This window comes from Somniosus microcephalus, chromosome 7 (assembly GCF_052327205.1).
Source record: "Somniosus microcephalus isolate GS21.2 chromosome 7, FLI_Smic_1.0, whole genome shotgun sequence".
NCBI classification, from domain to species: domain Eukaryota; kingdom Metazoa; phylum Chordata; class Chondrichthyes; order Squaliformes; family Somniosidae; genus Somniosus; species Somniosus microcephalus.
The window spans coordinates 42287916-42313925 of NC_140993.1; the positions used below are offsets into that span (position 1 = coordinate 42287916).

General features: G+C 43.4%; 1 protein-coding gene across 1 annotated transcript in view; it reads right to left on the minus strand.

Annotated features, from left to right (window-relative positions):
• tsnare1 (T-SNARE Domain Containing 1) overlaps window positions 1-26010 on the minus strand; it is an 840454-nt gene that overhangs the window by 661196 nt on the left and 153248 nt on the right. The gene's annotated exons all lie outside the window — the stretch shown is intronic.

Sequence of the window (26010 nt, forward strand, 5' to 3'; positions counted from 1 at the left end):
TCCCAATCTTTGTGTGAAGGAATAGTCTCTTGTCCCAAAAATAATTATTGCTCAAGTGCTCTGATGGATCAAATAGTTGACTTTCCCTGACAACAAGGAGTGGTGATGATCTTTCACTCGTTAATATTGCAGAACTCACCAGTGTTAAGTGCTTTCAGTTAGAAAAGTCAGTCTGACCCTGCCACCACACATTGTGCTTAATGGCATTTGGACAATAAGTTTCTCATTTCTCTTTAGTGAATTCTGACAAAGACTACTTTCCACAGAATTGTTAATGAACCAAAAACAGTAACCTATGGCAACCATATGGAGAAAAGGTAACATAGAAACATAGAAGATAGGAGCAGGAGTAGGCCATTCAGCCCCTCACGCCTGCTCCGCCATTCAATGCGATCATGGCTGATCATCCAAATTCAGTACCCTGTCCCTGCCTTCTCTCCATATCCCTTGATCCCTTTAGCCTTAAGAAATATATCCAACTCCTTCTTGAATATATTTAATGAATTGGCCTCTACTGCCTTCTGTGGTAGAGAATTCCACAGGTTCACCACTCTCTGGATCTTATGCTATCCCTAATTTCCCTTGTTAGCCACGGTAGAGTCACCTTTTTTGTTTTATTTTTATGCCAAACTGGGATGAACAAATTCTGTAGTTCATCCATGCGATCTTTGAATGTTTGCCATTGCCTATCCACCATCAACCCTTTGAGTGACATTCCCCAATCAAGCCTACCCAACTCGCGCCTCATACCATCGTAGTTTCCTTTATTTAAATTCACAACCCTAGTCTCTGAGTCAACTACTTCACTCTCCATCTTAATGAAGAATTCTATCATATGATCACTCCGACCTAAGGGGCCTCACACAAGATTGCTAATTAATCCTTTCTCATTACATAATACCCGGTCTAAGATGGCCTGATCTTTAGTTGGTTCCTCGACATATTGGTCCAGGAAACCATCCCGTATACACTCCAGGAATTCCTCCTCCACAGTATTGTTACTAATTTGGTTAGCCCAATCTATATGTAGATTAAAGTCACCCATGATAACTGCTGTGCCCTTATTGCACGCTTCTCTAATTTCCCTTTTAATGCCATCCCCAACCTCCGCATTACTGTTTGGAGGTCTATATACCACTCGCACTAACGTTTTCTGCCCCTTGGTATTTCTCAGTTCTACCCATACAGATGCCACATCATCAGAGCTAATATCCTTCCTTACAATTGTGTTAATCCCCTCTTTAACCATCAATGCTACCCCACCTCCTTTTCCCTTTTGCCTATCTTTCCTGAATATTGAATACCCCTGGATGTTGAGTTCCCAGCCTTGGCCACCCTGGAGCCATGTTTCCGTAATCCCAATCATATCGTATTCGTTTACCTCTATTTGCGCAGCTAATTCATCCACCATATTACGAATGCTCCTCGCATTAAGACACAAAGCCATCGGGCTTGTTTTTTTAATGCTCTTGCACCTTTCAGAATTATTATTTACTGTGGCCATGTTTGATTTAAACCCTTGATTTCTCTGACTGCCACTTTTGTTTTTCTCCTTCCTGTCTTTTGCTTCTATCCTTGTTTCCCTTTCCTCTGTCTCCCTGCTCAGGTTCCCAACCCCCTGCCATTTTAGTTTAAACCCTCCCCCAGAGCACAAGCAAACACTCCCCCTAGGACATCGGTCCCAGTCCTACCCAGGTGCAAACCGTCCGGTTAGTACTGGTCCCACCTCCCCCAGAATCGGTTCCAATGTCCCAGGAATTTGAATCCCTCCCCCTTGCACCATTCCTCTAGCCACGTACTCATCTGAAATATCCTTCTATTTCTACTCTGACTAGCACGCGGCACTGGTAGCAATCCTGAGATTACTACCTTTGAGGTCCTATTTTTTAATTTACCTCCTAATTCCCTATATTCTGCTTTTAGGACCTCATCCCGTTTTTCACCTATATCGTTGGTACCTATATGCACCACGACAACTGGCTGTTCACCCTCCCCTTCCAAAATGTTCTGCAGCCACTCGGAGACATCCTTGACACTTGCACCAGGGAGACAACACACCATCCTGGAGTCTCGTTTGCGGCCGCAGAAACGCCTATCTATTCCCCTTACAATAGAATCCCCTATTACTATAGCTCTACCCCTCTTTTTCCTCCCGTCCTGTGCAGCAGAACCACCCCTGGTGCCAGGAAGTTGGCTGCTGCTGCCTTCCCCTGATAAGCCATCCCCCTCAACAGTATCCAAAGTGGCATATCTGTGAGAGGTACTGCAGGAAAGGCACAGAATACAATCACCATCACCTGTTAGGAGTCATTTGGGGTCGATCGTGAGTTAAAAGATCCCAGAAAGGGACTGAATTAAATTCAAGAATTTTCATTTTTCACTGAAGGTGCTAAGACGAGGGTACGGTTCCATGGTCAGTAGCGGCTCTCCAGTATCCCTGCTCTCTGGGATGATCCTGGAGTAGTGGACTGTTTTTGGCGGAGGAGACGGAGGCCCGATAGCATTTGATGCGGTTCAGCCAGATCTGGTGATGGACGGCTAAACCAGTCGCGCTCCGAATACACTCAAGTCTGCACCCCTTGGACTTGATGGAGTGAAGTTGGGCCCTGCCGGGGGAACAACTGATAGGCCAGAGAGTAAACGTTTTGCTGGGCACAAGGGCACCAAAGGTGGTGGTGAGGGAGTGGCTGAGAAAATCAACAAAGTTTATCTCTCTAGTACTAGCCAAATCAAGGGAGAGGTTAGAAGGATGTTTTCCTGACAAAAGAGCAAAGAAAAATAACTTGCGTGAACATAGCTACATATCATGTCTGCAGAGTGTCCTAAAGCACTTTACAATGAATGAATTACTTTTTGTAGTGTAGTCACTGTTGTTATGTAGGACAAAAAACAGAGGAAATTAATGAATGCCCAGATAACCTGTTTAGGTATTGGCTGAGGAGGAAATGATGGCTAGGACATCGGGAAAAGTCACTGCTCTTCGTCAACTAATATCAAGAATTCTTTTATGCCCACCCGGATGCAGATAGAACCGCCATGTGGTGTCTCAATTGAAGAATGGCATTTCCGACTATGCAGCACTTCTTCAGAACTGCAATGAAGTATCAACAACAACAACAATTTATAAAGTGCCTTTAACATACTAAAACGTCCCAAGGTGCTGAATTCACAGGAGCGTTATCAAACAAAATTTGACACCGAGCCACATAAGGAGATATTGGTACAGGTAACCAAAGGCTTGGTCAGAGCAGTACGCTTTAAGGAGCATCTTAAAGGAGGTGAGAGAGATAGAGAGGCAGAGGGGTTTAGGGAGGGAATTCCAGAGCTTAGGGCCTCGGCCGCTGAAGGCACGGCCGCCAATGGTGGGGCTAAGGAAATCGGGGATGCACAGAGGCCAGAATTGGAGGAACGCAGAAACAGGGCGGGACAAGGCCATGGAGGAATTTGAACACAGGATGAGAATTTTAAATCAAAGCATTGCTGGACTGGGACCAAGGCAGGTCAGCAAGCACAGGGGTGATGGGTGAACGGGATGGTAAGTGTCAGGATATGAGCAGCAGAGTTTTGGATGAGCTCAAGTTTACGGAGGGTGGCAGAAGGTAGGCCGGCCAGGTCAGCAATGAAATAGTCAGGTCTGGAGGTAACAAAAGCATGGACGAGGGGCTGAGCAGCAGGCGGGCTCAGTCGGGGGCGGAGGAGAGCGATATTTCGGAGGTGGAAGTATCGGTCTTGGTGATGGAGGGGATATGGGGGGTCGAAAGCTCAGCTCAGGGTCAAACAGGACGCCAAAGCTGCAAACTGTCTGGGTCAGCCTCAGACATTGGCCAGGGAGGGGAATGGAATCACTGTCTAGAGAACGGAGTTTGTGGCAGGGGCTGAAGACAATGGCTTCGTAGATTATGCGCTTCAGTTTGTGGGACTTGAGCCTACAACCTTCTGACTCAAAAGATTGCTGCCAGCTGAGCCAAAGTGACATAAATATTAGAATAGATAGGTCTAATAGGATTCTAGGACAGGCACAAACACACTGGGACAAATGGTCTCATTCTCTAGCCTAATATTCCCATTATCTCATCCAATTGTATTTCGATAAGCCCTGACATTTTTTGCCTCATTGGATTAATGCACTAACCAAGACAAACATAGCTTTTTTGCCATGTGTTGACCAATACTGAAAAAATCCTGCTATCTGAGCAGTGCTTTAAGTCTTAGTGATAAATTCTGTTAACTTTATCCTGCTGTTCTGTGTATATATGCAAGCATTCTATCATTGTTCTAAATCAATCTGCCATACTGTATGAGTATTGTCCTTTTTTAAGTATCTTTGTGCTAATTCAGTTCCATTCATTATATATTTATGTCCCACAGTTTTTCAATTTCTGTAGAATAGCTTAAAATTTATTAATGCTATAATTCATTTGCCTCATGTCTGCCAATTGCTCAACTGTTTGAAATCCTTTTGCAAATTTTTTGCTGCATCTTCATTCTCTACTGCTGTCCTTACTTTTGTGTCATCAGCAAATTTAACCATCTTACAGCCAGGTTTCAGTATCCAGCTCATTAACACAGATTAGAAACAATCAGGTTCCAAGCACTGAATCTTGTGGGATTCCTTTTAATACTCCAGCCCTTTATGATATTTAACCTCACATGTACTCTAGGGAAAGGTGCCCTCCATGTGCTACGGGTAGCAAAAACATGAAGCCATTTATAAAGAACAAGTTCACAATTTCACAGCACTAAAGAGGAAAATTTCCATCTCTGCTTCCAATTTATGATTCAGTTATCATATTCAGTCTCACGTTCTATCCTGCATTCCTTCAGCTTTAGTTTAAATTAGAAGTCTTTCATCTGGAACCTACTCAAAAGCTTAGGATCATCGAATTTTATGACACAAAAGGAGGCCATTCTGCCCATCACATCTGTGCTGGCTCTCTGAATGAGCTCTCCACTTAATCCCATTCCCCTGATCATTTCCCATGCTGGATTTTTTTTTCTTTGACCAAATATTTCACCACTTCCCCTTTAAAAGCTATGATGGATTCTGCTTCCAACAATCTTTCTGGTGGCCTTTACTTCTCCTTACAATCCTCGGCAAAAAAAAAAAATTCTAACCTCTTCCTGCATTTCCCCACCACCTGGGCAAAGAGACCAGCAGCAGTTAACAGCACCGATCAAGCACAAGACCTCTTTCCATGGTTTTGCGCTCCCTGCACCACTGGCACACAGGAGCAGAATTTTTATCTTAAAGTAACTACAGGTTGACTATCCCTTATCCGAAAACCTTGGGACCAGCTGTGTTTCGGTTTTCGGAAATTTTCGGATTTCAGAAGGTATTATTTCAGACTGGGAAACTCTGAACATTAAATTAATTTGGTAATTAGTATTTGTATTTAATATAAATTTTAAAAGTTCAGGCTACCTCTTGCGACTGTTCCGTGTCTCATTCCCCTTCCTGCTTCTCTGTGCTGCCGCTCACAGTCTGTTTACAGCTCCCCCTGCTCCGTATCTGAATTCCTTTACTTAGCGGGGGTCTGGGGCTCGACTGTCGTCGCCAGTTGTGGGAAAGCTGGATATCGACTGACTCCTACGCTAAGCTGGCCCGCAAATCAGGTCGGGGGGGGGGGGCGGAAGAAAAGAATATCGGACAGGCCGCTGCAGCTATCGGACAGGCCGCTGTATTGTTGGGTTCACTCTCCCGGTACCTCCTTCACACTGCCCGGCTCGGCCTGCAATCTCCTACCCAGGAGGGAACTCTGTGACCCTCTGCCCTGCTAACAGGGAAAGGCAGAGCTCCCTCAGTCACACTTAACATCGAGAGCGAAGGCCGGCGTGTCGACAATCTGCAGGAATTCTTGTTCTGGGCCCCGGAGGACCACTCCTGTCATGTTTTGCACCACTCGGGTCATGTCGTGCGCACGACTTACGCTGAACGAAAAAACTTTCGGTTTTCGGAAGTTCGGATAAAGGATAGTCTACCTGTGTTTTCTTAAATTGAGCATCATCACTACTTTAATTGACCTTCCTTTTACAGCTTGCTCTCCCATTTTTAAACATTTTGGGATCTGAACACCTGAGTCTTTCTGTTCTTCTACTCCTTTTGAAGCTATACTGTTCATCAGTCTATATTTCCTCTCATTCTTTCTCCCAAAATGTATTGCCCCACACTTCTCCACGTTAAATTGCATCGGACATCTACCCAATGTATTAATCTGTCCATGTGCTGCTGAAGTCACTTATTGTGTCGTTCACCATTAACCATGTTCCCTATTTTGGTGTTTCCTGAAAATTGCTTTGCAAAACTCCACCAGAGGGAGTGCCATAATCTATTTTATCAGTCACATACTCAGTCATCGAGGAGGTTCTTCAGGCAGGATTGCTCACTTTATGTCCATGCTGGTTGTTTAAGTTAGTGGTATACGCAATATATGTGGGTAGAACAAATGAAGCAGAGACTGGATGGGTTGCTGGTCTGTGTGCTTGTTTTACTAGGCCAGAGCAAACTGAGCATGCTCATACCAAACCATGTGATAATACATAACACTGCTTCCCCCTTAAAAAATAGTATGTATTCTCCTCTCAAATACAACAAAAGTATGGTCTCACCTTTCCCAGCATTACATGCACCACATAACAAAACTCCTGGCTTTTTTTTCTTTTAAATGAATTACAAATCCTACATATGAACTACACATTCAGTTTAATAACAGGTTTGCGAAGCCTTCCTGATCTCCTTAAAAAAGGTTTTGGTGTTGAACCAATTTTCCGGCTATTTTGTTCTGGTTCCGAACTCATAGAAGTAGGTACCACCACTCTGTTTCCCCACAAGACAATTCAGTACGACGGTCATGGAATGGTTTCAAATCTGTGTCCATACACTGATCAGTCCATCCATTCGAGGTGTTTTCATACACTCTTTTCAGTAATGAGTCCTTTTGAGTCTCATTTGCAATCTTAGCTGCATTCACAGGAAAGTCTTTGTCAACTGCACCTAGCGTGAAAATCGCACTCTCTCTCCCAACAGATTCCTCATGTGGCAACCTGGACAAGGTTTCTGTGATTGGATTTTGCTTTGTAGTGCGATATTCAATCCTGTAACCATATTGTGACAACAACACTGCCCAACATTGCATTCTTGATGCAGCCATTGCAGTGATAGCAGATTTGAGTCCCAATATTACTAGGAGCGGTTTGCGATCGGTTATCAGGGTAAACTTTCTGCCGATCAGGAACTGTTGAATTTTCTTGATTCCAAACACTGTGGTGAGTGCTTCCTTTTCAATTTGCGCGTAGTTTCTTTCACTCTTTGAGGGTTTGCGATGCGAACGCGATTGGCTTCTCTTGGTCATCATCCATTACGTGGCTTATGACAGCTCCCACACCGTAGCTAGAAGCATCACACGCTAACTTAAGCTTACTTCTCTTACAAGCGTCGTAAGCTTCCTGTTGCACCTTTGTCCACTTCCACTGGACATTCTTCTCGAGGAGCTCGTGCAATGGAGCTAACATGGTCACTAACTCGGGTAAGAAACGTGTGTAGTACTAGACCATTCCAAGGAAAGATCTTAACTCAGACACGTTCTGTGGCTTTGGAGCATTGCTGACAGCATCAACGTTTTCATGCACTGGTTGCAAGCCATTTGCATAAACTTTCACACAAAAGTACACAACCTCAGGCTGCACAAAAGCACATTTGCTCCTTTTCAATTTGACACGGTGGGAATTAAACCTTTGTAGCACTATATTCAACACTTCTAGATTTCTTCCTCGCTGCTTGTTGTGATCAGCACATCGGCTTGATTGCATAAGCAACTTGGAATTCCTTGTAAAATCTTATCCATCGTAGCCTGGCAGATTGTGGGGGAGGAATTTACACCATATGGCAGCTTGGTTTATGAGTACAGTCCCTTGTGTGTGTTGATGGTGAGGTGCTGTTGACTCTTCTTGTCAACATTCAGCTGAGCGTAAGCGTGCAACAAGTCAAGCTTGGAGAAAACCTTTGACCCGGAGAGTGCTGCATACAAATCTTGTGATGTAGGTAACGGGTACTACTCATCGTCAACCACTTGGTTGATAGTAACTTTGTAGTCACCGCACAAGCATAAAATTTTGTCTGCTTTGGGCACTACAATTGGGGAGCCCATTCACTTTTGTCAGTTTTTACTAGCACTCCGTTCTCTCCGAGCTTCTCTAGCTCTTCCTCCACCTGACTTTTCAACGCATAGGGGACCGGCCTTGCCTTACAATAGACAGGCTTCGCGTTGGACTTGATGCGGATATGCATGTCATACCCAGTGATGTCCTCATAACTGTCTGAGAACATGCTTTTATACTTCTTCAGCATTGTGTTGAGTCGCTTCTTTGAAGCATTTACACCGAAGATGTTTTTCCAGTCTAGTTTTAACTTTCTCAACCAGTCTTTGCCCATGAGGGTTGGCCTGTTGTTGTGGCTCACTACAATAATAGGCAGGTTTACTGACTAGCCATTGTGTTAAACTGTACATTTAATTTGTCCACATGTCTCTAGGATTTCTCCAGAGTAGGTTTTTAACTCTACGGTACTCTTTGTAAGTGGTATTTGATTAAACTTACTCTATGTGTCCTTACTCATGAAAGAGCAGTCTGCTGCTGTGTCAATACACATATCAATATATTGGTCATTGACCAAAAGTTTTGTATGGAAGTCTTTCTCGCGACTGCTTGCGTTGCCGCTAGTGGCATAGATACTGTAGATGCCTAGTTCTTCAGCATCAGGTGTGTTCACTTCAACATTGTGAACTCCTCCCTTGTGTTGTCGCTGCTTTGCATTGCCACAAGAATGGTTCTTACTTCCTACTTTAGATCTAGTTCTGCAAGCTGTTGAAATATGGCTTTGCTTCTGGCAGTGAAAACACTTCACATTTCTGCACTGGCAGGACTGTGGAGAGTGATTTCCATTGCAGCGATAATAATTCACTGAACTGCTCTCACCGACATGCTTTTGACTTGGTCTCACAATCTTAGGTTTGACTTTGTGACTGTAGACCTCAGCTGCACTAGTCACTCCAGTTGGACGGAGCTCCCTAGCATTCTTAGATGCCATCTCCATAGATAGGGCAATTTTGCATGCTGTGTCAAACGTTACTATGAACCTAACAGAAAATGCTGGAAAAACTCAGCAGGCCAGGCAACATCCGTGGAGAGAGAAACAAGAGTCAACGTTTCACGTCGAAACCCTTCGTCAGAACTGAGAAAGAAAGGCAGGAAATGAAACAGATTAAAAGGCAGTTTGGGGGCTGGGAAATGGGGGAGGGGATGAAAGAAGAGACATTAAGAGATATTCAAGGTGAGACGAGATAGTAATAGGACAGGTAAAGAAACAAACAATGGCTCTAGATGAAGTGTGAAATGCGCTGGCAGAGTGAGAGACAGCTGCCATGTGAGAGAGAGGGAAAAAAGGAAAAGGCACAAACCAATTTCAGATCATAACCTCGGCCCCTATTATATTTTTATATTTTTTATCCACACTTTTGGTTTGTGCCTTTTCCTTTTTTTTCTCGGTTTCTCTCTCCACGGATGTTGCCTGGCCTGCTGGGTTTTTCCAGCGTTTTCTGTTGTTATTTCGGATTTCCAGCATCCGCAGTATTTTGCTATCGTGTTAGGTTCATAGTGTTCAGTAACTTGGACTGTGTGCGCTCATCCACCAGTCCACACACAAACTTATCACGCAACGCACGATTCAAAAATGCGCCGAAGTTACGATGCAAAGACAGGTTCTTAAGAGCTACAATGTACTCACTGATGGTTTCACTTTGTTTTTGGTTTCTGGTACCAAACTTATAGCTCTCTGCTATTTCTAACGCCTTTGGGTCGAAATGGTTCTCGAGTTTCTCAACAATGTCTTCAAACGATGCACCTTTTGCTTTCCCTGGTGCGAGTAGGTTTGTCAGCATTCCGTAAACATCTGGCCCGATCTCCTTTAGAAAAATTGCTTTCTTCCGTTCACAAATTACTTTATTTTGAGCTTGAACATTCTCATCTGCACCTTCAGTCTCAATAATGTTACTGGCCTTAAAAACATCTCTATCCGCTCAACATAATAACTGAATGTTTTGCGAGCTTGGTCATACATGCCGAGGCTTCCGATAAATCCCGTAGGTGCGGCCATGATTGTCCCGATCCAGTTGAACAGTGACTCAGCACGCTACCCGTGTACCTGTGAGAATCAACGCCGCTGTTGCTATGTAGACATACACGTCAAGGCGAAGCACAGACAATTCTGCATCAGCATTAACAGTAAAACATTGCAAAAAATTCAGTTTAGGTGTCACAAACTCACCATAAACTTTTCCACATGAAGATTGAACATTGTATCCTTCCATGATCCCTAAAAATGGCTTTCGGATTCCATTCTCATCGCCAAAATGTAATATATGTGGGGAGAACAAATGAAGGACAGAGACAGGATGACTTGCTCCTCCATGTCAAAAACCTCCCAGAAATACGAGAAAACCAAGGATGTGACGAGAATGAGGAACTTAAAGAAATTATTATTAGTAAAAACACAGTACTAGCAAAATTAATGGGACTAAAAGTCGATAAATCCCAAGGACCGGATGATCTACATCCTAGGGTTTTGAAAGAGGTGGCCATTGGGATAGTGGATGCATTGGTTGTCATCTTCCAAAATTCTATAGATTCTGGAACGGTTCCTGCAGATTGGAGGATAGCAAATGTAACCCCACTATTTAAAAAAGGAGGGAGAGAGAAAACGGGGAACTACAGACCTGTTAGCCTCACATCAGTAGTTGGGAAAATGCTGGAATCTATTATAAAGAATGCAATAACTGGGCACTTAGAAACTAATAGTAAGATTGGGCAGAGTCAACATGGATTTATGAAAGGGAAATCCTGTTTGACAAACCTATTGGAGTTCTTTGAGGATGTAACTAGTGGAGTAGACAAAGGGGAACCGATAGATGTGGTGTATTTGGATTTTCAGAAAGCCTTCGATAAGGTCCCACACAAGAGGTCGGTGAACAAAATTAGGGCACACGGAATTGGGGGTAATATACTAGCATGGATTGAGGTTTGGTTAACAGACAGAAAACAAAGAGTAGGGATAAACGGGTCTTTTTCAGGATGGCAGGCTGTGACTAGTGGGGTACCACAAGGATCGGTGCTTGGGCCCCAGCTATTCACAATCTATATCAATGATTTGGATGAGGGGACTAAATGTAACATTTCCAAATTAGCTGATGATACAAAGCTAGGTGGCAGTGTCAGTTGTGAAGAGGATGTGAAGAGGCTTCAGGGGGATCTCGACAGGCTCAGTGAGTGGACGAGAACATGGCAGATGGAATATAATGTGGATAAATGTGAAGTTATCCACTTTGGTAGAAAAAACAGAAAGGCAAAGTATTTCCTAAATGGTGAAAGATTGGGGAATGCAGATGCTCAAAGGGACCTGGGTGTCCTTGTACATGAGTCACTGAAAGTGAATGTGCAGGTGCAGCAAGCCATTAGGAAGGCAAATGGTATACTGGCCTTCATTACAAGAGGATTTGAGTACACTAGTAAAGAGGTCTTACTCCAATTATATAGGGCCTTGGTGAGACCACACCTGGAGTACTGTGTACAATTTTAGTCTCCTTACCTAAGGAAGAATATACTTGCCATAGAGGGAGTGCAACGCAGGTTCACGAGATTGATTCCTGGGATGGCGGGACTGTCGTATGAGAAGAGATCAAGTAAACTAGGCCTGTATTCTCTTGAATTCTGAAGAATGAGAGGGTATCGCATTGAAGCATACAAAATTATTACAGGGCTTGATAGGGTGGATGCTGGGAGAATATTTCAATTGGCTGGGGAGTCTAGAACCAGGGGCCACAGCCTCAGGATAAGCCATTCAGGACTGAGATGAGAAGAAAGTTCTTCACACAGAAAGTTGTGAATCTTTGGAATTCTCTACCCCAGTAGGCTGTGGAGGCTCAGTCATTGGGTATATTCAAAACAGAAGTCAATAAATTTCTGACTAGTAAGGGCATCAAGGGATATGGCGATAGGGCCTACTCCTGCTCCTATTTCTTATGTGCTTATGTGCGAACTGAGCATGCTCATACTAAACCATGTGATAATACAGGTGCTCCTCCTGCCTGAGTTAGGAAAGATACCATTTTACTTTTTATTGAAGCTGGGCTGATAGATATGGTCCTTTAAAGTGTCAGCCTCAGCTCAGTTGGTAGCACTCTCATATGGGTTCGAGATCTTTTCCAGAGACTTGAGAAAATAATTTAGGCTGATAATTCAGTGCAGTACTGCATTGTCTGAGGTGGCGTGTTTCGGATGAGATGTTAAACCGAGGTCCCGTCTGCTCTCTAAGGTGGACGTAAAAGATCCCATGGCACTACTTGAAGAACAGAGGCGTTCCCGTGGTGTTCCGGCCAATACTTATCCCTCAGACAACATTACTAAAACAAATTATCCAGTCATTATCGCATTGCTCTTCGTGGGAATTTGTTGTGCACAAATTGGCTGCCACCTTTCTCTACATTACAGTGTGACTGCTCAAAGTATTTAATTGGTTGTAAAGTGGTTTGCGGCGTCCTGAGGTTGTGAAAGGTGCAATATAAAAGCAAGTTCTTTCTTTGTTTTGTTCTCCTCTCCCAGTTTTAAAGGTAGGTACTAAACTGTCCTGTTACCAGTCCTGACCGCAACAGAACTTAGCAATCTCGACACCATCCAGGACAAAGCAGCCCGCTTGATGGGCACACATCCACCACCTCAACCATTCACTCCCTCCACCACCAGCTTACCGTGGCTGCAGTGTGTACCATCTACAAGATGCACTGCAGCAACTCGCCAAGGCTTCTTCGACAGCGCCTCCCAAACCCGCAACCTCTACCACCTAGAAGGATAAGGGCAGCAGGCGCATGGGAAGAGCACCACCTGCAAGTTCCCCTCCAAGTCACAAACCATCCGGACTTGGAAATATATCGCCGATCCTTCATCATTGCTGGGTCAAAATCCTGGAACTCCCTCCCGAATAGCACTGTGGGAGTACCATCACCACATGGACTGCAGTGGTTCAAGAAGGGGGCTCAGCACCACCATCACCTTCTCAAGGGCAACTAGGGATGGGCAATAAATGCTGGCCTTACCCACATCCCAGGAACGACTAAAAAAAATTCTGCCATAATGATTGACAGCCAGTGACCGATCAGTTTCATCCTCGATCTTTGTCACCACCATAAGATATATACTCTTTGACCCAACAGGTTTGTCGAAAACCAACAAATGTGAAATGCCAGAGGCTTACCTTTCACTGATTATTGCCAGATCGGTCATTTATATGTATATAGATAAACTTTTGCCACCATTAAAGTTTTCATATATCTTACATATATCAATGACATGATCTGAAGTATTGAATCATTTTCTGCGATAAATGATGTAAGTAACTTTCTTTAAAATGACACGGTTTTCACAAAATTGTTTAGCAAACCTTTGTCTTTGTTTGTGGAAATAAAATCCAGAAGTATTGTGCGTCATATTTCACCATCATGATTTTGCTCACGAGTGACTCGTTCCAGAGTGTACTTGCAAACAAGTAGTTGCGGCAAAGACCATTGCATCTTTTAAGGGAAGGTAGAGAAACAATTGAAGCAGAAGAAGATACGTAGTGAGAACAAGGCGTGTGGATTATTTTTAGATTGCTCGAGCAAGAGACAAAGACAGAATGGGCCCAATGGCCTCCATCTGTGCTGTAAACCTCGAAGGAAACGACGATGTCTGCTCTTCTGAATGAAGCCCGAGCACAAAGGTTCAACTGTTCCAAAAATAAAACACTGTAATGTTTCTAAATCTTTCCAAATGAAATTTATGGGTGAAATTATTAGGAATATATATCCTACTATTAACTGTCAATAATGAATACAGAAAAATTTGGATTTCCTTGAAAGAACAAACAATAGGTAGAGTTCAGTTGGCCGGAAGTAGTACTGTATATGGGACAGAACATGGGAAAGCAGTGGTTACATTTGAGCCCTGGATACTGCCTGCTCTGTTGATGGAAAGTCGCTGAGTTTCACATTAGCACAGTCCCTTTGGAGAGATCGACTTACAGGCGCAAGAGTGGTGAACGTGAGTATTAGGACATTTCATATCCTTTTGTGTAAACAGTTGTGAAATCCTAACACATGACCTTGACTTCTAATCACATGGGCAGAAATAGCCAAACATCACTGCGCAGCATTAAGTTGGTCTGTCAGGTGAGTCAATACAACACTGTGCATTTGCTGCCGACGATATAAATCATTTGTATAGGTTTCCAATAATAAACACTCGGTTTGAATAGCAACTTGTTTAAAATGTTCTCCCTCCCTCTTCTGAAAACATTGGCTCATGCTTAGGCATAGTTCTGAAAGCACCAGCTGCTGCCTGGCACCTCACCCAACTGGTCATTCTTCAGGTACGAGCCTAGACCATGTGTGTTGGCGCACTGTTTGATGTGGAAGGCAACACAGCCAAGCCTGATGCTGTCCTCACCCAAGAGCTGCACTTTTCAGCTCAGGACGCTGGATAGCGATTTGGAGTGGGAAGCCTGTTTTGATTACCATTGCCCCAGTAAACTCAGCATCGAGCATGAACATGGGAACTTCCAGCAAATGTTCCAACAATGGATAATCCACTCAGCCCTTAGGGGAGCTGACCAAACAACTTTGATGATTCCGTGAACAAGAGGAAACTAGACAAAAAGTTTTCAACCTGAAATGTTAACTCTGTTTCTCTCTCCACAGATGCTGCCTGACCTGCTGAGTGTAGGCATACACAGACCCTTAATTCTTAATTTTGATATATATTGAAATGCTTTGCCAGGACACAAGTTTTTTTTCCCCAAAGTGAAATAAGGGACATTAGATTTGCTTTGATAGACAAGAGAGAGAAACAAACCTCCTTGGATTTTGCAGATATGGTGTCTCTGATAGCTTTTCGGAGGTTAAAGGGGAGAAGTCAAACCTTTGAAGTTTTGGAATGCAGAATACGACATAACTCATGAACCTAACCAAGTGGTTTTCTGCTGCTTTTATAAACTTTAGGAGTGAATGACCAATTTTGGGCTGTGATAAGGATAAGCCACACAGGATGAGTTAATGTGAACGTTTGACAGCTCAAACAGCTTCAGGCCAACATTAAAGGAACATTTCACTATCTCTGAATGAATGATTTACTGCAGAAGACAAGGAAAGCTGTATAAAGCACAGTGGCTAAAGAATATCAGCACTGCAGTCAGAAGAAGGTGGTTTGACCGGTCATCTCACCTACGAGGATCAGGCTGCAGTCGGAAGGAGGGGCCTGGCCAGTCTTTTCGCCTACGAGGACCTACAATCAACGCTGGACTGATCATTTGCGGGTGGTTGTATGTAAGATTTCCTGTAATATTATTGGTGTGCTGCTCGAATAGTGGTTGGGGTTTTGAATCTGTCTAAGGAACAATAAAAGGTTAAAGACAGAACCCGTGTGTCTGGTGTAATTTCTCTTAAGTCTCAAGTCTGAACTCTATAACCTGTTGGATGAGGCGAGGGGTAATTCCGCACGTTTTACATGAGTACTTCCAGCATTTTATGGCTTTATTTTATATTATACAAGAGGAAACTAGAAATGATGAAATAAAATCCTTCTGGATCACAAAAAATCGTAAATGCCATTTCATATCCATGAAAAGTTGACCCCTAGCTTAAGCTGACCAGCTACCTCTCAACAGGTTATACTGGCACCTAGATATGACTGCTTCATCAATAAAGTTGCGCCTTATAGGACACGGTTACCTGGGACACATTATATTAGACACTCAAAAGTGTTTTCAAGGTAAAAATGTATTCAAATCAATTTTTGTAGTTGAAAAATAAACAGTTGAACCTCATTTACAATGTCACTGTATTATTATGATGTTAAACAAATGGAAATAACTATTAAGGTTTATGTATATGAGGGGTCACAGTCTAAGGATAAGGGGTAAGCCATTTAGGACTGAGATGAGGAGGAATTTCTTCACCCAGAGACTGGTGAACCTGTGGAATTCTCTACCACACAAGGCAGTTGAGGCCAATTCATTAAATATATTCAAGAAGGAGTTAGATATATTTCTTAAGGCTAAAGGGATCAAGGGATATGGGGAGAAAGCAGGGACAGGGTACTGAATTTGGATGATCAGCCATGATCTCATTAAATGGCGGAGCAGGCTCGAGGGGCCGAATGGCCTACTCCTGCTCCTATCTTCTATGTTTCTGTTACACGCCTTTATGGTTACTAAGAACCCTTGATCCCTAAGCACAGACTAACAACAAGATTGAAAGCAGGAGAGGATACAAGTCAATGAAAATACCGTAGTAAATAGCAATCAACTTGGTTTCACAAACAGTTGTTCCTGCTTGACCAACCTCCTTGACTTTATTGAGAAAGCAACATTCAAGGCCAACGGTGGGAAGTTCTATATACCTAGACTTCCAGAGCTCAAGGCAGTGGAAACACCAGGTGTAACTTTGAAGTTAAAGACAAGAAATTGTCTCAAAGAGAACATAAGAACTTAAGAAATGGGAGGAGTCGGCAATTCGGCCCTTCGAGCCTACTCCGCCATTCAATAAGATCATGGCTGATCTTCTACCTCAACTCCACTTTACCGCACTATCCCCATATCCCTTGATTCCCTTAATATCCAAAAACCTATCGATCTCGGTATTGAATATACCCAATGACTGAGCCTCCACAGCCCTCTGGGGTAGAGAATTCCAAAGATTCACCACCCTGAGTGAAGAAATTTCTCCTCATCTCAGTCCTAAATGGCCAACGCCTTATTCTGAGGCTGTGACTCCTGGTTCTAGACTCCTCAGCCAGGGGAAACATCCTCCCTGCATCCACCCTGTCAAGCCCTTTAAGAATTTTATATGTTTCGGTGAGATCACCTCTCATTCTTCTAAACTCTAGGAAATATAGGCCTCGGCTACTCAATCTCTCCTCATAGGACAATTACCTCATCCCAGGAATCAGTCTAGTGAACCTTCATTGTACTCCCTTCTAAGGCAAGTATATCCTTCCTTAGGTAAGGAGATCAAAACTGTATACAGTACTCCAGGAGTGGTCGCACCAAGGCCCTATATCATTGTACTAAGGCTTCTTTACTCTTATACTCCAATCCCTTTGTAATCAAGGCTAACGTGCCATTTGCCCTCCTAATTGCTTGCTGTACCTGCATGTTAACTTTCTGTGATTCGTGTACAAGGTCCCTCTGAATACCAACATTTTCCAGTCTCTCACCATATAAAATATATTCTGCTGTTCTAGCTTTCCCACCAAAGTGGAAACTTCACACTTCTCCACATTATATTCCATCTGCCACATTCTTGCCTACTCACTCAACCTGTCTATATCCCTTCGCAGCCTCTTCGCGTCCTCACAGCTTACTTTCCCACCTAACTTTGTATCATAAGCGAACTTGCACCAAGTCCCTTCATCTAAGTCATTGATATAGATTGTAAATAACTGAGGCCCAAGCACTGATCCTTGAGGCACTCCACTGGTTACAGCTTGTCGACCCGAAAATGACTGGTTTATTCCTACTCTCTGTTTCTGTCAGTTAACCAATCCTCAATTCATGCTAATATATTACCCCCAATCCCATGAGGCCCTAATTTTGTGTAAAGACCTCTTGTGTGCCGCCTTATCAATACTTCTAGAATCTAGGGAATTCTGGAAGTTCAAAACCAATGCATCCACTATCTCTGTAGCTCCCTCTTTTAAAACCCTGGGATGTAGCCCATTAGGCCCAGTGAATTTGTCGACTTTTAGTCCCATTAATTTCTGCAGTACTATTTCTTTACTAATACTAATTTATTTAAGTTAATCGATTCGTCAAGACACTGGTCCCAGCCAGTTTAAGTGGAGCCCATCCCAATGGAACAGTTCCCTCTTTCCCCAGTACTGGTGCCACTACCCACATCAAGCAAAACCCCTGTCTCACATACCACTCTTTCAGCCACGCATTTAACCTTCTAATCTGTTTGACCCTATACCAAATTGCGCGTGGCTCAGGTAACAATCCAGAGAAGTTCTGCATTTTAATTTCGAACCTAGCTCCTCAAATTCCCTCAGCAGAACTTCATTCCTAGTTCTATCCATATCATTGGTTCCTACATTGACCACGACAACTGGATTCTACCCCTCCCACTCTGCTCCAGCCGTGAGGAGACATAAGAACATAAGAATTAGGAGCAGGAGTAGGCTAGAGGGCCCTTAGAGCCTGCACCACCATTCAAAAAGTTCATGACTGATCTTTGACCTCAGTTGCACTTTCCCGCCCAATCCCCATATCCTTTGATGCCCCTAGAGTCCAAGAATCTATCGATCTCAGCCTTGACAATATTCAAAGACTCAGCATCCACAGTCCTTTGGGGTAGAGAATTCCAAAGATTCACAACCCTCTGAGTGAAGAAGTTCCTCCTCATCTCAGTCTTAAATGGCCGACTGTTTATCCTGAGACCATGCCCCCTAGTTCTAGACTCTCCAGCCAGGGGAAACAACCCCTCAGCATCTACCCTGTCAATCCCCTTCAGAATCTTATATGTTTCAATGAGATCACCTCTCATTCTTTTAAACTCCAATGAATATAGGCCTAACCTACTCAATCTCTCCTCATAGGACAACCCTCTCATCCCAGGGATCAATCTAGTGAACCTTCGTTGCACCGCCTCTAAGGCATGTATATCCTTTCCCAAATAAGGAGACCAAAACTGTGCACAGTACTCCAGGTGTGGTCTCACCAAAGCCCTGTACAATTGTACTAAGACTTCCTTACTCCTGCCGCCAACCCCCTTGCTATAAAGGCCAACATGCCATCTGCCTTCCTAATTGCTTGCTGCATGCTAGCTTTCCGTGTTTCCTATACAAGAACACCTAAATCTCTCTGAACACCAACATTTAACAGTTTCTCACCATTTAAAAAATATTCTGTTTTTCTATTCTTCCTACCAAAGTGAATAACCTCACATTTCCCCACATTAAACTCCATCTGTCACCTACTGCCCTGTCTATATCCCTTTGCAGGCTCTTTGTGTCCCTCCTCGCAGCTTACTTTCCCACCTAGCTTTTTAAGAGACATCCTTAACCCTGGCACCGAGCAAGCAACACAACCTTCGGAACTCTCGGTCACAGCTGCAGAAAACAGTATCTATCCCCGACTATACTGTTCTCTACATTCCTTTTCACTCCCCCCACTTGAATGGTGTCCTGTACCACGGTGCCATGTTCCGTTTGTTCATCCACCCTGCAGACTTTGCCCTCATCCACAATGGCAGCAAGAACCTCATACCTGTTGGATAGGGCAAAGGCCAAGGCTTCTCCAGCACTGCACCTGGGGGTCCCCTAACCTGCCTGAGCCACAGTCATACCCTCCTAACCCTGACCATTAACCAAACCTGTACCACTACCTAACCTAAGGTATGTGACTGCCTCCTGGATCAAACTGTCCAGGTAACTCTCCCCGTCCCTGATGGCCCACAATGTCTGCACGTCGGACTCCAGCTCAACAACTCTGAGCTGAAGTTCCTCAAGATGCAGACACTTACTGTAGATGTGGTTGTCCGGGATCGCAATGTTTTCCACAAGCTCCTACATACTGCAGTTGCGGCACACCACTTGCACTGTCATCCCTATATAACCTTGTTTTATTTATGTAATTACTTAGTTAAAGTTAAATTAAAACTAGGGCATCTTTTTAAACTGCTCCGGTTCCCGCTCTTTTACTCTGCTCTGCTCCTTGTTTGTTTGATTATTAGCTCCTTTATTTTATTATTTACTTAACTCTTATTTATTATTTATACAGTATATATATCAGATTTTAATTTATTGAAAATTCGGAGCCTTTTAATGTTAATTTCCTCTGATTAGTTAATCTTAATTTTATCCCCTTAGATCTGATTAATTAATTAAACACTAAACAGCAATTGCTGTGTTCGTGGAGTGATGCCAGCTGAACGAAGTAATGGGCCCCAGGGACTGATGTTTCTAGTCTAAATAAACAATCTAGATTCAGCAATAGTAAGCAATTTGATCACATTTTCAGATGATACAAAACTGAGGGGTGTGTTGGGGGGGGGGGTAGTAAAAGAGAGGATGGCAGTCTAGTCTGATGTGGGAACCAACAAACTACAGAAGAATCTAGATTTAAAAATCTGCATGTGGGCAGAACTATGGCAGATGAAATTTAATACAGAGAACAACAACAACTTGCATTTATATAGTTCCTTTAACATAAAAAAAGTTCCAAGGTGCTTCACAAGAGCGCTATAACACAAAATTTGACGCCGAGCCAGATAAAGAGATATGCAGGCAGAAGAGGTAGGTTTTAAGGAGCGTCTTAAAGGAGGAAAGAGAGGTAGAGAGGCGGAGAGGTTTAGGGAGGGAATTCCAGAGCTTAGGGCCTAGGCAGCAGACGGCACCGCCATCAATGGTGGAGCAATTAAAATTGGGGATGCTCAAGAGGCCAGCATTAGAGAAGCGCAGAGATCTCGGAAATTATGCCCCCTAGTTCTAGATTCCTCCATGAGGGGAAACATCCTCTCAGCATCTACCCTGTCAATCCCCTTCAGAATCTTGTATGTTTCAATGAGATCACCTCTCATTCTTCTAAACTCCAGAGAGTATAGGCCCATTCTACACAATCTCTCCTCATAGGACAGCCCTCTCATCCCAGGGATCAATCTAGTGAACCTTTGTTGCACCGCCTCTAAAATATCTATGTCTTTTCTCAGATAAAGAGACCAAAAACTCTCTACGGTACTCCAGGTGTGGTCTCACCAAAGCTCTGTACAATTGTAGTAAGACTTCTTTACTCTCGTACTCCAACCCCCTTGCAATAAAGGCCAACATGCCATTTGCCTTTCTAATTGCTTGCTGTACCTACATGCTAACTGTGTGTTTCCTGTACACGGACACCTAAATTTCTCTGATCACCAACATTTAATAGTTTCTCACCATTTAAAAAATATTCTGTTTTTCTATTCTTCCAACCAAAGTGAATAATCTCACATTTCCAAAGGCAAGGATGAGGGTTTCAGCATTAGATGAGCTAAGGCAGGGATGGAGTCGAGCGATGTTCCAGAGACAGAAATAGGCAGTCTTAGCGATGGTGCAGATGTGTAGTCGGAAGCTCATCTCAGGGTCGAATATGACACCAAGATTACAAACAGTCTGATTCAGCCTCAGACAGTTGCCAGGGAGAGGAATGGAGTTGGTGGCTAGGGAAAGGAGTTTGTAGCAGGGACCAAAGACAGTGGCTTCAGTTTTACCAATATTTAGTTGGAGGAAATTTCTGCTCATCCAGTACTGGATGTCGGAAAAGCAGTCTGACAATTTAGAGACAGTGGAGGGGTCGAGAGAGGTGGTGGTGAGGTAGAGCTGGGTGTTGTCAGTGTACATGTGCAAACTGATGCTGTGTTTTCGGATGATGTCGCCAAGGGGCAACATGTAGATGCAAAATAGGAGGGGGCCAAGGATAGATCCTTGGGAGACAGCAGAGGTAATGGTGCATGAGTGGGGAAAAAAGCCATTGCAGGTGATTCTCTAGCTAGAGGTGAGATAGATAGGAATGGAACCAGGCGAGTGCTGTTCCTCGATGGTGGAGAGGTGTTGGAGGAGGATGGAGTGGTCACCTGTGCCAAAGGCTGCAAACAGGTTGAGAAGGACGAGGAGGGATAGTTTACCTTTGTCACAGTCACTTAAGGTGTCATTTATGACTTTGATAAGAGCCATTTCAGTACTGTGGCAGGGGCGGAAAACTGATTGGAGTGATTCAAACATGAAGTTCTGCGAAACATGGGTACAGGTTTGGGAGGTGACAACACGTTCAAGGACTTTGGCGAGGAAAGGGAGGTTCGATATGGGGTGGTAGAGAGGTCAAGGACTGTTTTTTTTGAGAGGGGTGATGACAGCAGATTTGAAGGAGAGGGAGACAGTACCTGAGGAGAGAGAACCTCAGCTAACATGGGAGCCAGGAAGGGAAGTTGGGTGGTCAGCAGTTTAGTGGGAATAGGGTCGAGGGAACAGGAGGTGAGTCTCATGGACAAGATGAGCTCAGAGAGGGCAAGATGGGAAAGAAACTAGAGAAAGATGCAAGTTCAGGGCGAGGGCAGGGGGAACCTTAGAGGAAGTTTGGCCCGGTGTGCTACGGGAAGGGAGGGAAGTGGCAGAGGCAGCTGATTGGATGGTCTCAATCTTAGTGACCAAGAGGTGTGAAGTACAGTTTATAGGAAGAAAACAACGGAAAAGGTGCAAGGTTTTACACACTGGAAGAAAGAATGCGAGACACACGCAATGAATGGTATCGAACTGGCTAAAAGAGAGATTAAGGAGTGATTACAGATTCAACATGTCCTGACGTTGTGCAGCTGTTCTGTTTCCAGCTAATTTCTCTGTTTTTTTAAGATTTCAATATCTGTAGTATTCTATTTTTTGCTAATCACCTCAAATTTTACAATGTGTAGCTCAATTAAGAACTACAAAGAAGGTGTTCCTCTGAGGTTTGGGTTTAGGTGAATTGTTGTGGTTGGCCAGAGGTACGATACTCTGCATTTAACCCATGCTATACCTGATGCAGGAGTGCCTGATACCGAAAGTGGGTGCAAAGTGGAGAAAAATGTTCCATTCTCCAACATGGACAGCCATTGCCTTGAGCAAAATAATTCATTCAAATTAAAAAAAAAAAAATTTTTTTAAAGAACAAGCGAAAGAACAAAAGTAAAAGTGCTTCAAAGCTAGCGTCCCAAAAGTATTGAAATTACACACACAAATGATCAAATGGCCTCCCTCTTTTATCTTTGTCACATTTATCAATAGGAACATAGGAACAGGAGTAGACCATTTAGCCCCTCGAACCTGTTCCGCCATTCAATGAGATCATGGCTGATCTGTAACCGAACTCCACATACCTGCCTTTGCCCAGTGTCCCTTAATACCTTTGGTTACTAGAAATCTATCAATCTCAGATTTTAAATTAACAATTGGCCCAGCATCAACTGCTGAATGCGGAAGAGAGTTCCAAACTTCCACCATCCTTTGTGTGTAGAAGTGTTTCCTAACTTCACTCCTGGCTCTAATTTTTAGGCTATGTCCCCTCGTCCAAGATACCCCAACCAGCGGAAATAGCTTCGCTCTATCTACCCTATCAGTTCCCCTCAATATCTTGAAAACTTTGATCAAATCACCCCCGCCCTTAAACTTCTAAATTCTAGGGAATACAATCCAAGTTTGTGTATTCTCTCCTCGTAATTTAACCCTTGCAGTCCAGGTATCATTCTAGTAAATCTACGTTGTGCTCCCTCCAAGGCCAATATATCCTTCCTAAGGTGGGGTGCCCAGAACTGCTCACAGTACTCCAGGTGTGGTCTAACCAGGGCTTTGTATAGCTGCAGCATAACTTCTATCCCCTTGTATTTTAATCCTCTAGATATAAAGGTCAGCTTTCCATTAGCATTTTTGTACCTGTCCATAACATTTTAATGATCTATGTACATGGACCCATAAGTCTCTTTTGACCTCCATTGCTTCTAGCTTTTCATAATTTAGAAAGTACTCTGATCTATCCTGTTTCGGCCCGAAGTGGGTGACCTCAGATTTGCCTACATTGAAATCCATTTGCCACAGTTTTGCCCATTCACTTCATCTATTAATATCTCTTTGTAATTTTATGCTTCCATCTACACTGCTTACAATACCATGTATCTTTGTGTCATCGGCAAACTTGGCTATGTGGCTCTCTATCCCGTCATCTCTAAGTCGTTAATAAATAGTGAATAGTTGAGGCCCCAACACAGATCTCTGCGAGATGCCACTAGTTACATCCTGCCAATTAGAATACTTGCCTATTATCCCTGCTCTCTGTCTCCTGCCGCTCAGCCAATTTCCTAACCAGGTCAATAATTTGCCCTCAATTCCCTGAGCTTCAACTTTAGCTAACAGTCTCTTCTGAGGGATTTTACTGAATGCCTTCTGGAAGTCCATATAAATAACATCCATAGACATTCTCCTGTCCACTACTTTAGTCAACTCTTCCCACATTACAACAGTGACTACACTCCAAAAGTACTTAATTGGCTGTAAAGCACTTTGAGACGTCCAGTGGTCATGAAAGGCGCTACATAAATGCAAGTCTTTCTTTCTTTTTACTTTAGTCACCTCTTCAAAAAATTCAATCACGTTCGTCAGACATGACCTACCCTTTAAAAATCAATTCTGGCTCTCTGAGTAGTTTGCTGACATTGTCCTATAACCATTTTAACAGATCTAATACATTATTTAGGTTACAGAGGTTGATAATACAAGAAATGTTGTACAGTAATATTTAATACAAGAAATGTTCCACAGTAATATTTAAGAGAGTTACTGGCCCTGTGGAATCCACCCACTTACAATGCACAATGGATCCCATAACAGTCACAGCAGAGAAAATGGAACATAGATTGCTGGGTGCAAAAAGATGAAGGTCCATCTAGTTCGCCTTCTTAATCCTGTTAGTCGCATAATACAACGATATTAGAGTTGTTGACTAATCATGGCAAACACTATTAATAAGTCTATAACAGACCTAAACATGAAGCTAGGAAATGCCCCATTCCTCCAAAGAACGCTACACTTACTATATGTTATGTCTCTAATTAATCAAACACTGTAGCCCAAAATAATATATTCTGAAAGAAACCTATCTAATTTTCATTTGAATGAATCGACAACGGTATCAGCTTCCACCGTTTCCCTGGGGAGCCTGTTCCATAGATTGACCACTCGCTCACTGAAATAATGGCCCAGTAATTCCGGGCCCAACGCGTGAGTACGGACAGGGTACTCACGCGTGGGCCCGATGGAAGTGCTGGTTTTCAGCATGCACAGCGCATGCGCGGAAAACCGGCATTTCCTGTCCTCTGAACCAAGGGGTTCAGAGGACGAACGCGTGTGCGCAGGAGTCTGCGCGTGCGCGCTGAAATTCCTTTTTTTCCCCCACAGGTTTGCGCGTGTGTAAGGGCCTCTCCTTTTTACGAATGTAAAAAGGAGACGTAAGGACTTCATTCTTTAAGTTAAGTGGTCTATTACTTAAAATTATAACATTTTTTCCACAGCTTTATTGTTTTTAAGGACTTGACAGTAAGGCAAGTGTAGTTTTAGACCCGATTTTTGAAAAAATTATTTTTTTCAAGAATGTGATTAATTGTTTAAAATAGTTTTTTTTAAAGTTATTTATAGTTTATTTAATTATTAGGATTTTTTTTACATTTTATTTAAAGTTAAACTAGTCTTTTGGGCGCCCGTACTTTTCATGAGTTTGACAGTTCTTACTATCAAACTCATGAATGAAGTTTCCCCTTCCCTGATTGGCTGCCCAGTGCTCACCTGATCCCAGCCGGCACATCGAACTAACTACGCCGCTGGATCAGGTAAGCACAGCACGCCGACATCTGAACCGGGCCAGTGACAGGAATTCCAAGCAGGCCCAGGCTTCAGATGTCGGCGCGCCGGGTGAGTGCACATCGGGGGCTTGCACGCGCGGCAAGCCCCCGAACCTAATTTCTGGGCCAATGTTTGTGAGTTTATTTCTGGCTGCAGAACTTACCTGATGTCTAGGCAAGGTTCATATAGGTCAGCAAGCAGGAAACAGAATTGCTGGTCTATGTGAGCAGTCCGAACACTCAGCCCGTCCATGGCCCGAACATACCAAGGCATTTTGACTCTGTGGTGTGTGTTTATATTAGCCGCTGTTAGTTCTGCTGTCCCTGGTGGAGCTCAGGAAGCTACCAATCCTCCTCAGCAGGCCACACTGCTGCTGAAGGCAGGGATGGTTTTGTGTAATGCAGGAAAGTGCATAAAATAAACTCTAAAGAGACCACATTAGTGATGTGAGGAAAAAATGATGTTTCCACAAAGTGATGCTCCCCGGCAATGTGAGTGTGTCAGATGTAGGGCATTGCAGCTTTGAACTTTCTTCAAGGT